The following is a 13,633-nucleotide window of genomic DNA, read 5'->3' on the forward strand; positions in this document are numbered from 1 at the left end:
GAGGTTTGGGCACCAACGGTGATTTCTTTTCGATCAATGAGGTCTTGTACATAATCTTTTAGTTTCATGCATCTAAGGGTGGTGTGACCTTTTACCATATGAAATTTGTAGTACTCATTGTCTTTGCACCATGCAGCTTTGGATTGGCTTGAATCGATTTGCTAGGTAGGAGGAAATTTGATGAGGTTTTCCTTAGTCAATTTCTCAAAAATGACATCCAATGGCTCACCAAGGGGTGTATAATTTCTAGGTGTAGGTTGGAATCTAGGCTTTTGCCCTGCAGCTACATTGATGGCATTAGCTTGATTGCTAGACCCTTGGAAGTTGGGTCTTGGATTGTGGTTTTGATAGCTTTGGTTATTCTGTTGTTGGTAGTTGATAGCTTGTTGATTATTTGGTTGATAAGGTGGGTTGGACTGATTTTGGGAAGGACTAACAATATTCACATGTCTCGTGTCAGTGTGTCCATCTGTTGCAATGTGCTTGTTTTTGTTCCAATACCTAGACTTGTCATTGGAATGTGATTGATTTTGGTTGGCTTCCTTGTAAATCTTGACCACACCATCTTTAATGAGTCCTTGCTCAAGGATCATTCCTTTCTCTTTGATATCTTTGTAGGTCTGCAAACAGTTCATGGTCATGTGGTGAGCCAAGCTGGGATGGGCATTATCAATAAACATTTTCACCAAATGGCACTCTGGCAAGGTGTAAGATATGTGGGTGGTAAGGGTTTGCCATCTTTGCAGATATTCGGGAAGGCTTTCTCCATCTTTTTGCTTAGTGTGGAAAAGATCAACTACTGATAGCTCTGTTTCAACAAGATGTGCATATTGGGCTACAAATGCCTCAGACAATTCAGCAAAGTTTTTAATTGTGCCATACGGGATTGTATAAAACCATTCAAGAGCTGGTTTGGCCAAGCTTTTTGGCAAAAGGCACAAGAGGAAGACATCACTATATGCCACTTCTTGGCAGTGCATGTAAAATTCTTTGATATGTGTGACAGGGTCTCCTTTTCCACTGAATTTGTCAAACTTGGGTGTCTCAAAATGCTTGGAGAATGGAGTCATGGTAATGGCTCTGTCAAATGGGTAAGGACACACAATCTCAAACTTGAAGGTTTTTGGATCGTTTCCTTCCTGGATGTTTTTCAAAGCTATCTTCATGGCTTCCCATTCTGAATTAATGGGTGATGGTTGGGGTGCCCCCAATGTAGGAGTGCCCTGAGGTAGGTATGTTCTAGATGGGGCAATGGAATATGGATGGCTTTGAGGGATGGGCTGGTAGGGATTGTACATGGCTTGGACAACTAAATGGTGGATGATGGGTTGCTGAGGTGGAGGTGGCACATATCGCTGCATGTGTTGCGAGGCTTGCTGTTGGTATGGGATTTGGGATAGGGATTGAGGGATATAGGTTAGCTGTGGGATAAATGTATTTCTTTGTGGAGGTAAGGTATAAGATGGTTGTGAAGCTTGGGGAAAGGATCGGGGAGCTTGTGGAACTTGACTTTGGATTTGAGGAGTTTGACCAATATATGTGGGTTGTGCCCCCATTTGGGAAGGCATCTGCATGGCAAAAGAGGCCAAGTAATTGGTGGTTGGTGGTGGTGGATTTCCTCCTAGAAGTGGCATAGAAAAATAGTTGGTGATAGGAGGTAATGGATTAGTTGGTGGTGGAGGTGGTGGGAATTGAAAGCTTGGAAATGGAACTGATGGGGTTTGATAGCTTGGTGGCTAGATTTGAAAGCTTGGTAGAGTGGTGGCAGGAGCTTGGGTCACTTGAGAGCTTGGCAGAACATTGGTAGTAGCTTGTGGGGTTTGATAGCTTTGTGGAATGAAGATAGTAACTTGTGGATTTATGGCTGATGGCATTGAGCTCCAAGGACCTAATGGAAATGATGGAATTATGCTCTGAGCTGAGGTAAACAAGCTGGGGGTGATGAAAGGTTGATTACTTGGCCCCATGGGTGGCATCCCTATTGTATATTGCTGAGGTTTGCCAAAGATGCTAGCACTGATTTGGGAGATGGGTGGATTTGGAAGGCTGGCTTGGAGAGCAGCAACAGCAATAGTGAAGGGAGTGAATGATGAGGTGTTTTGGGCAAAGATAGTTTGGAGTGGTGAGGTATGAACCAATGGTGGAGTGGTGGTGGCTGGATTGGCTTGCGGAATGGAGATTTCAACTTGGGTGGAAGATGGTATGTTTGGGTCTATTGGATCATATGGACTGGCTTGAGGCTCTTCTTTTGGCACATATTGAGGATAATTCGAATCATAAGAGCCTATGGGTGGTGGGAGTTGCTCAAACAATGGGTGAGATGGATCTGATAAGGGAGGAGGTCTTCCAAAGTTGAAGGCTCCTATATTGTCCCTTCGAAAGTTAGCCATGATTGTTTCTTTGTTCTTGTCTATAATGGCATTCACCAATACTATATTTTCCAGTTGGTTCATGAAAGCTTCAATGTCAGTAGGTGATGTTATAGTGTTCTCTAGGCTGAAGGATGGTTGACTACTTAAGGGGAGCAAAGCTGTTTGATCCAAATGATAGGGCTCCATTGTTTCCTTCTTCTTCTTGCCTAAGCGAGTGATGGGTGGAATGAAAATGTAGAATGTTTCCTAGGTATGAGATGCAACAATGCTGATGGATGCAAAAGGGGAAGGGTTTTTTCTATGCAAATGATTTCCTAGGTTGAGGCAAAGCTATATGAAAAAACCTAAGGAGGATTGGGTTGGGGATTCTAACTTCAAAGATATGTTTCCAAAGCATGAAAGGTTTTCTTTCCTATGTGCAAGCTTGGTGGTGATTGTGTCAACTTAAGGATAGATTGATGATCCTTTAGGAAGAACATGAGATTGACCACTTGTGGATCCCAACCTTTAGCTCAAGGTGATGAGGGATGACAAGTGACAAAGCTAGATTACCCTAGACAAAGCTCTGTCAAAAGGATAATCTTGGTGAGATTGGTGGATTTGGAAGATGTTAGGAATGGAAAACTTTTGGCAAGGTGACAACAATTTTGAAGGCTTGGATGTGAAGATTAGGCCTTTGGGATGCTAACTAGGTTTGAGAGGATTGGTTTGGTTCTAAGGCAAAGATCTAAATGAGATGGCAAACTAAAATGCTTAAGGGGATGACTAAGGATGGCTGGCTTACCTATAAGGATGACTCTAAAGTGGAGCTTATGCAAGAAGATGTGGAGAAACAAGGGGGTCTAATCATAGAAATCATGTCTAGTTAGTAATGCATAAGCAGAGTTAACTCCTAGATGTTGGTTAAGTTGGATAGTGCAATCTAACTAGGCATCCTGAAGGGCTTCATCGATAGCTTTGTCCTCTTCTTTGTGAAGTTTGGCAATTCGAGGGCTTGGTGTTATTTCCTTTCTCTTAGCTAAAAGTTCTTGGTATGCCTGGGATGGCTTGAGTTTGACTTTGTGAAACTTTTGTTTGGGTTTGGGTTGTTCCGACATGAATTCTCGAATCTGCTTGGCTTTGAGAGATCTTGGTTGTTTTGCTTCGACTTGTTCAACTTCTGAAATAGGCAGTGACTATGCTAAGTGTGCCCTAAGCTAGGATTGACCAAGTTTGGCAAACATTCATTCAACAAATAAAATATCAAGCAATAGATAGGAACAACCAGATAGAAGTTTTTTTTTTTTTGGATTCTCAAAATGTGATACTTGCGCCAAGGAGTGTGTATCTTTTACAAATGTTTCGATCAGTCACTTCAAACACATTAACACCCTAGATGGTTGTCGGCAAGGTTGACAGTTGGTTTAGCTAGGGAGTCCTCGATATACCTAAGGTATGTGAGGCCCAAATCTGTAGATGAAACCAAAAAGATGTCACACAGCCGAGAGGAGTGGTAACCCACTTCTCCTCTTTCACTTCTCAAGGGTATAAAGTTCCTTGAGGCTTAGCTCAAGTGACAAAATCTTGATTCCAAGAGAGGTGTCTTTGGATTCACCTCCCAATCTTTATACTCTGCCAGAACGCTGGAGTTGATGTCGTCCAAGGGGTGATGAAATCCCCAAGCAGGCCTCCTAAAAGCTAAGACAAGATTTTAGATCCTAATATTATGCACCCAAGACGGTCTCAAAATGACAAGGGGAGAGAAGACTTGGATGATCTTGGGCTAAAAGACATAATTCTTTTCCAACTGACGCTTAAGTTTTCTGATCTAGACTTTGCAAGAACTCATGTTTAAGATACAATGTTTATTCTAACTTTGAAGCATCAGAAAAAGTAAAATCGATCGAAGAATGCAAACAAGAAGAAGAGTTAGGGTCAACAAAAAAGTAAACTAGCATGCCCAGAGGCCCTCCACGTCAAGTATTGATTAATTTCCTTTAGGGCATTCAAGATTTGGTGTGATTTTGTTTTATGCCCAAAAAGAAAGATGTGTAAAATTTGATTGTTAAGCGCGTGCCCAGAGGCCCTCCACATCAATTGGTTGTTCAGTTTTAAAATCCAAACTTGAAGTGTGATCGATTTAATCTAGATTTTTGGACATTGAAGAAATCTTATAAGTTTATGACAAACCCTCAAAATTTGAATTAAGTAGAATCTGATTATGGAACACTTAACACTCTCTTAGGTGGACCCATCCCCATATATGGTGCTGAGATTGCAACCAATGGTTAGAATGATGGGTGATTAAAGAGGGTGAGTCCAATGAAGAAACTACTCAATTTGATTTTTTTGATTTATTTTTAACTTAACAAATTTCTTAAGTGTTCAAAAATTAACTTTGCCTAAGTTGCATGCAAAAGAGAGATTTGTTTGTTCTTTTTAATGCACCAAAAATTGAAGTGTGAGATATTGCAATGGTTAGTTGATCTATTGCATTCAAGATTGTGTTTTGTTTATTTTATGCATGTATTCCAAGGAAAATTGATTTTAATCCATGGCATTCAAGAGTGCGTTTGAGTAACATTCATTCAAAGAAAAAGATGGTTAACCATGGAAGTTCATTCTAAGAACAACTACAAAAGTGCCAAAATAGAAATAAGGATGATGCAGATGGGCAATGATAATAGGCAGAGATGACAGTTCACCAGGCGGAGACGCCAAACTACGGAGATGCTGAATTGCGAAAACGCTAATCTACAAAGATGACAAAGAAAGAGGCAAAGATGATAGGTCAGTTTGGCAGTGCAGATAACCAAAAAATAGGTGGAGACGCTGAACTGCAAAGACGACAGTTTAGGTTGGTGGTGCAGACAACCGCAAAATAGGCAAAGACACTAAACTACGGAGACAACGGTTGAGGCTGCGAAGATGACAGTTTGGTGGTGGCTTAGCTAACAGTAGACCAGGTGGAGATGCCAAACTTCAGAGATGACGATTGAGGTTGCGGAGATGATAGTTTACCAGGAGCAGACGATAGTTCACCAGGCGCAGACGCCAATTTGCGAAGATGACACTACGCCTGAAAAAAACTTAAATGCGAGGGTTTTTCCAAAAAAATTTAATTTTTTTGATTATTTTTTAGTTTTAGCGGGTATGTCTTTCTCCCAAGTGTGTCTTTCAACCTGTTAAAACAAGCAAAATACCCTACAACCCACTCAAACAACAACAAACGTTAGATGGTTAGTTTATAAGAACAAAACATAGAGTGAAATGGATGAATGAATGACCCATAGTGGTGTCCCATCGGGTGTGCCAAAATGTATACACTAATCTAATATGCTAAAAACACTAATTTAGTGAAAACAAAAGCATTTACACATTAAACTACCATAACATATAAGAGAGACTAAAGAGAAACCCCTAATTGGGAATGTGATCCATTGAAAGACTCTCCCAATAAGAATGGCTCTTTGTTGATTCGCTATGTCTAATTAAGGCTTGTGTTTTAGGGATGTATGTTCAAGATGGGTACTCAAACTTGCTTCAATGGAGATTCTTGGATTTTGGATGTAGATAATGGATGGAGATGTAAAACTTGTTCTGAAACTAGCATTATAACTTTAGCTTAAAGGATTGTAATTAAAATAGCTTGGGAGGGGATCCAATTTATAGGCGAAGGGCTTGAGGGTTTGAGGGCTAAGATGCAAGGATGGGGAAATGGTTAAGGAGGGCTCAGATTGCATGAGAGGAGAGCACATGGATTGTGCTCCCTTACTCCCAATCAGGGAGTGACACATCACCAGGTGAGTGGATGGAGAAAAGGACAAGGATGAGTCAACAAGGGAAGCTCAAAGTCTTAAAGACCCTCATAAATGGCTTGTAAGAGCAATGAATGGGCTTGTAAGAGTCTTTATGGCTTTGTAAGAGCATTCATGGTTGGGTGGTTCGGATATTTTGGAGGGAGTTGAGATTGTTGACTTTGCTTGGCTTAGGAAAGTCTTAAGCTTGCTTAGGGAATGTGACAAGGTTGGGGGGCAGGGGGGGGGGAATTAGAGGTGATTTAGGATTTAGATTAGGGATGTTAGAGATATGCAAGTGGATGGCATTCAATGAGGGTGGGTGAGTTAGTAGCTAAGCTTGGTTAGTATGAGTGGATGGGGTGGATTAGGCTAAAATGGACGTTTAGAGATAGGCTTAGGATGAGGATAAAGACCTTCTAGAAGAGTTTAAAATTTCCTAGGACAAGGCTTTTAGGAAATAAATAAATTTTTATTTATTTCATGGGTTTTGGGTTGAGGAGATATTCATTCAAACATAATTAATAAATATGAAGATTAATATTTAACCTTAATTAAATATTTTGAGTTGGGATTAGGGGTAGGAAATGATGGGATTAGCCTTTAATCGAAATTAAAGAAGGATTAGAAGATTTGGAAAGAGGTTAGTGATTTTAAGGAAATTGGCCAAGTTTTGGGCAAAAAATAAATTAAATATTTATTTTGGGATTTTTGGTCAATTTATTAATTAAATAATTAATAAATAAGGAAAATAATGTTTAAATAAGATTTAAACATTTTTTGGAGGGATTCCTTAATTAAATATTTTTAATTAAGACAAGGGGATTTAATGACATAAAAATTAATTAATTAATAAATGATGATGTCATCAGGGACTTTTTAGAAAATAAAAATACTTTATTTTCTAAGGCATTTTAAGTGTCTATAGATACTAATGGTCAAATATTTTAGATTGCTAATATTATAAATTGGTCAAACTCTTATCTCCATTTTTGTTTCCTATTTTATCTAGTAAGTCACATTGTTAAGTCTAGGGTAAGTGCTTTAACTTTTTTCAAAAGTTGTCCTTCTATCCAAGTAATGGTTATAAATTTCAAGGTAATCTTTAAGAAACTTCCTCCGTAAATAAGATATAAAATATTGGTAAATCTTTCATTATTTTCAAAAATAAAATTATTTCTATTCATGAATCTTTCAAATTTTTTATTTTAAATATTATTTATATTGGTGATTATTTTAGAATCATAATTTTTGTATAGAAAATAGTGGTGAATCTCAATAATAATAGAAATTCCATTAATCACCATAGAATATTACAAATGAAAATTGAATATTCTTTAACTCATGGAATATTATCAAGATCATTACATTATATTTTAAATCAATAGTGAAAACTAAATATTGGTGATATCCCTAAAATAACTAATAATTATGATAATTATTGGTGAATTAATTTTAATTTCTCCAATAATATATAATATTTAGTTGAATCATATGTAATCATATATCAAATATTATGGTAAATCTTTGAATATAAATTTTATAATAAAATAAACTATTGAGTGATTGTAAATATTCTAGAGCTAGAATTTATAAAAATATGGCGATTTAGGTTGTGTTAAATCTTAAATTATTAGCCAAATTACAAGCCAAAATTTTCTAAAATTAGGCAATTGATGAATATTAGCCACTAAAAAATACCTTGGTTATAATTAGTTTTTTTTCCTTTGTGTCAACTATCGAATTTATTACTATCTAAGTTGGTCTAGTGGTTGAGAACTTGTTCTCTTCAAAAGGACAACACACTTTAAAATCTCAAAAAGGAGATAATGTATTTATTCCTAACTTGTAGTACAACTAGGCACTTCCTAGTAGGAATTGTATTAAATAGTCCCATATCACTATTACTATAAGTAGCCCAAAAATTAACATCCAATATCATGAATTATAAAAAAATATTTTAAATTCCTTTATATTAAAGAGATCAACAGAACACCATGTAAGTTCTTTGTTAGTGAGAACAAAGAGAAAAGACAATACACTTGAGGTGGCCAATGTAGGCAAGGGAGTGCAAGAAAAGTCATGGATAAATAAACTTAAAGTGCATGGATGATGAACCCAACCTCTTGGATAACTCAACTCATGTTGCATTATGTTTTGTGATGGAGTAGCATAGTGTGGGTGGGAATCTGATTGTGCACGCTTTCAAAACCTAAACGCAATAGAGATCTTGTGAATTTCTTGCCAAGAAACTACAAAAGTTTGGAAGAAAAAAAGGCATTGGATATTCATAGGTTCCACTTAGAGAGAATTAGAATGAGGATTAGTACTTTCAGACCTTTTACTTGATGTAAATTTCATAGTGGTTACTCATCGCAAGCTTAGGTCAAATGATTTTAAATGTGCAAAGTGGATACATGAGAAAAATAACATTAAAGAGGGATGTATGATAGTAGCCACCAAGAAATTAAAACTAGGTTTCTTCTACTTATTCCAGTGGCCACTTAGCTCTTCACCTCTTTTAGCCCTTGTTATTTCCTCGTACTCACCTTCAACTAGTGGTAGGAAATCCATAACGTCTTTTAAACCTAAGATGGAGCTTGTTGTTGACTTTGGTGAAATAGGAATTGATTACTCTAGGTGTAGGTGAAGATCTACCATAATTTCCAATAAACCCGAAAAGAAAAAATGGTAGGAAACACAAGACAACCTAGAAGAGATGGATTTGGATTATAATTCTAAGGGGAGTGGTAAAAAAGGAACCCATACTAGATAGAAGTAGAATGCTAGGATGAAATTTTACATTGAGGAAGAGGAGGAAACACCACAAGAAACTAAAGAAGCCTTCTATGAAAAGACACCCATGTTTTAGCTACCTTTAGTACGGGTACAAGTGATCTCATAATCAAGGATGGTATTCTAGGCACCAATGACAACTCTCCCATGACTCCTACTTGCCCACTCAGGAATTCTAAGGAGGACCTCCATATTTCTTACCCTTTAAAGAAACCCCCTATTCAACCACCAACCCCTTTTACTACTCCTACTTACCCCCCTATTCAGCTACCCCTCCCACCCCCCAATTTGGATAAAAATGCTTTCAAACAGGTTGAAGTTTAATTGAAGAATTTTTGGATTGAGCTAGAAAAATAGAAGAACCAAATCATTGATTTGAACCTAAGATTCACAACTACATACCATAGTTTTTTGTGAAGGTGGTGCATTCCATGACAACTATTCTCCAGCGTCTTCGATAGGAGAGGATGGGAGGCAAGGTAAAGGAGGAGGATGAGAGTGCCAAGAGAACCTATAGGTTCCTTTCAGATGACTTTCTAGATGTGTTGTTAGGGAAAAAAACCCTCCTCCACCCACCCATAAGAAGAAAGAAGGATGGCTTGACCTCATTTAGGGTCAAATTTTCCACTATTTTAAAGATGGTTAAGCTTTGGTCTTGTGTGGCCAATATGAAATTATTTTATACAAACTTTAATACTTTTAGTTCTTTTAGTTTTTTTATTCTTGCTAGTTACTGGTATGACAATAGAAATTGGAAAACTCTCATAGATACTTATTTTTTATGTTAATGGGTGACCGATGTGATGTTTTTGTTTCCTAGCCAGTGAGTTGTCTATCAGCTTATAGTGTTTCTTTCACTATGGTTGTTTCTACTAGGCCAATCACCCATTTTTCACTCCTATTAATATAAAAACACTAAAAAATATAAAAAATAGTTCAAGTCCTAAAATACTGATATATTATAAACTCTTCAATTATAATATTATCAAAACATCATTTTCACAATATATTTGATGCCATATTATAAATTAAATATGCTAATATATTCATTCATATCTAGCTATCATTAAATTTGAGATACTAGAAATAATGATTCATAAAAGCGTATTAAAGTAAATAAAACATAAATAATTATCCAAAACTAATCAAAATTATGATTATCTATTATAATAATGATTATTTTAAGAACTCTAAAATAAGGTACCATACTAAAATCTAAAGATTGTGTTTAAATTATAAGAAATACCAGTCTCATAAATTTGTATCTACTAATCATCTATTATTTGTTAATCAACATAATTGCATTTTTAGTCCCTGTCTTTAAGGTAGGAGACTATAGCTTTTGGATGCTTCTTTCTTATTAGTTTATTTCTTGGAAACTGTGTAATACATTTTATGTCCTATTGTTTGAACAATATTCTTATTAAGTTGAAATTTTTCCCAATTTAATTCCTATTTTCTCAGTTGCCCCATCAATTTTAATTGGTGGTATTTTTAATTTTTGGTTTAGAATAATGTCATAATTTTAACACCATGTTCAAGGTTTCAACATGTGTCCTACATGTACGTACTACTAGGAAAATGAAAGAGAGGAAAAATTTGTTAACATCATGTATGTGTCTATTGCATGAACCTCTTACTAGGAAAATAGAAGAGAGGACAAATGCCTCAATTTCTTTTTTCCATTGATCTTTGTTTAATGTATAAAGCTACCCTCCTTGTAATTGAGTGTGCATGTTTAAGCCATTGGCAACAAAAGAAATGATCCTCATTGTTAGAGTCTTCTTTTCAACTTCAACTTTGAACAAGGTAACATGTCAATATTTCTTGAAATTTAATGATAAAAAATGTTGCAATGTTCTTATGGTTTTCTAGAGTGAAATTGAGCAATTTCCTCACTAGTTCCCCCATCTTTTGTGACTTTCTTGTTTGGATTCATAAGACACAATTTAAGGGCTGGAGGCATTTTTTAATACTTATTTTAGTCGCTAGTATATGATTTACTAGAATAACAACTATTTTTGGCTTTCAAATGCTTGTAACCCTACTATTTACATTTTCCTTTGCACCCTGTATGCATATCACAAAAGTTTTACTAGATGAAATTTTTTGCAAATTTTTATAGTTTTATTCATTTATTCAACCTAAAAATTAGTTGAACCATAATTTTTTTGATTATCTAGATTTAATTGAATATTTCTTTTGGTTTAAAGTTTTTAAAATTAAGAAGCAACCAAAATGGTTGTTGACTCATAATAAAAAAGAATAACCGTTTAGAGATCATTTAGTATTTACTAACACATGGCTATCCCACTACCTTTTGAAATTTCAAAGAAACACTAACAACCATAATAGTAAAGTAAATACACCATAAGCATCAAGAGTCTTAACAATATACAAAATCATGGCCATCAAATAAATATTGCCCCTACTATTAGTCCAGAGATAAAAACTAAAAGGGGCCCAAAGGCTCAGAATATAACTAAACATCATATAAAAATAAAATATAAACATAACTATGCCAACAAGGGAACTATCAGCAGTTCCACCAAAATTTCTAGCAGCAATCAAAGCTAGTCATCAACCAAGAAGCCATACAGGGTGCAGTTTGTCTCTACTTCCTTATCATTAGTCTCGTAGTCTTTGTTGGTTTGTAATAGGTAGAGTTTAGTGGCCACTAAGTGCATGATGTGAATTAAGAAATTAGCCACCCTATCATTCTTGTCCTCTAGGTCCTCATTCTATTGAACTAACTTTGCAATTGACCTTTCCAGTTTCTTCACCACTTGGTTCCCCTTCTTTGTGTTCTCAATTTTTGTTTTAGTTTCTTTTTGCTAAGTGTGGTCTCCCCCCTTCTTATCCCTAAACTCTTGTTCTCCCCTAGTGCTTTCTACCTAGGCTTGGCTATCTAGACTTCCCATCTTAACCAGTGAGGTGATCGTGTCATGCTCGACATTATCAAAAATTTTGGACTCCAGAGGAACAATTTTAAACTTGTCAGAAACCTTGGAGGGAAAAGGTCAGCTTCCTCCATATTTTTGGTTTTTTCCTAGGTATGTGCAGGATCATGGTGTGCGAAAAAGTGGCGATGTGGAAAAAATTGAGTTTGAAAATGTCTAAAAGCATTTCAAAATTTGCTCTGACATTTTTCCACCCATCTTGATACCAAAGCTAGAAAGTAGGCCCCCAACCCTTATCAGGTATCTGATATCAAATTAGATACTTGATGATTGTGCTTTTATTTTAAGAAAAAACACAACCCAAGGGTTATTGTTTTGACAATGAGTTAGCATTTTTGAGTTTAGATATCTATTTTGCAATCAGATATGCAATAAGTAGGTGTTTTTTAATGTTTTTAATCAATTTTAGTTTAAATTTATTAAATTTTATTATAAATTTGTTAGTTTTAGTTGAATTTGTTAGAATTTAGGTTTTTTTTGATAGAAATTATTAAAATTTAGGTTTATTTTAATATAAATTATGTTTTACAAATTAATAGGTATGGCTCACCAAAATGATGATACTAAGGCAAGGAATATTGTTCCTTGTAACCCCCCACCAAATGATCTAGTGCCCCCAAAATCATCCACCAAATGATCCTTTACCCCCTCAAAACCCTCCTCAAATCAAGGATTTGATATTTGAAAATCTCACCAAATTGAGGGCTTTGTGAACAATATATAATACTGTACTTGCATTAGCTCCTATGTTATCCAAGTTAAACACCAGAGTGGATAACATTGAAACACTTACTAAGGAAAAAAATACCGCTCTTCGTTGGCATGATGAAATGAATGAGATGTTTGATGATGGATTGGACTATGATGAGGTTGTAGCCCTTAATATAAGTAAAGATGATTTGGCTGCCCTTTTTGGGAACCCAAAAATTGGTTTACCAGTCAACCAAAAAATGCCTAAACTATCAATTAAATGGTGCACAAATGACACTATACATGCAAACTTTTGGGATTTTTGGTGGATTCTTTTTACCATCCCTCCACATAGCAATTTGGAGGTGCCATTTTATTTCCTAAAAAATTATATGCATAACTTGTGTTAGGCCTAAAGGTGAACTATTGGAGCATGAATCCCAACATGGGTGTAGGAGGCGGAGCTCCTCAGGATAGACCCTCTTCCTAGTGGAAGAAAGTTGGAACTTTTGTCCCCCCTACTAATGTCTCCCCACCCCACTCCTCGAGTGCAACATCCTGATATTATTGTAGAGGCTAGCTCTCAGACCATTAGAGCCATCGATAGACTGAGTAGCCTATTGATATCCTAGGCTAGATCAGTCCTACCTCCCCATGTTGATGATGCTGGTGTGAGTTCATATTAGCTAGCTCATCACACGTTTGTGTGCCTCATGCTTGCATCATGTGCAAGCATATTTTTTTGGGTCCCATAGGTGATCTTCCTATGTATCCGTTTGTATTAGATGAGGATACACTAGATGCATGTGCAAAGGCTACAGAGCCTGATGCAAGAGAGGAGGGGCATGGACTCCTTTTGTGTCGGTACATATATACATTTTTTTGTTATAACATATGCGATTTAAATTTAATCTTAATAATAGAGTAATTTTAATTTTTAAGCCATATTGACTTATACATGTATGTGATCTTCATTCATGTTTAGTTGATGATTGAGGAGGAGCTAAGACAGGTTGATGATGCCACGTTCTTGGCTATT

Source organism: Cupressus sempervirens, chromosome 1 (assembly GCF_028749045.1).
Source record: "Cupressus sempervirens isolate cs-2001-9-10 chromosome 1, ASM2874904v1, whole genome shotgun sequence".
In the NCBI taxonomy this organism is placed as follows: Eukaryota; Viridiplantae; Streptophyta; class Pinopsida; order Cupressales; family Cupressaceae; genus Cupressus; species Cupressus sempervirens.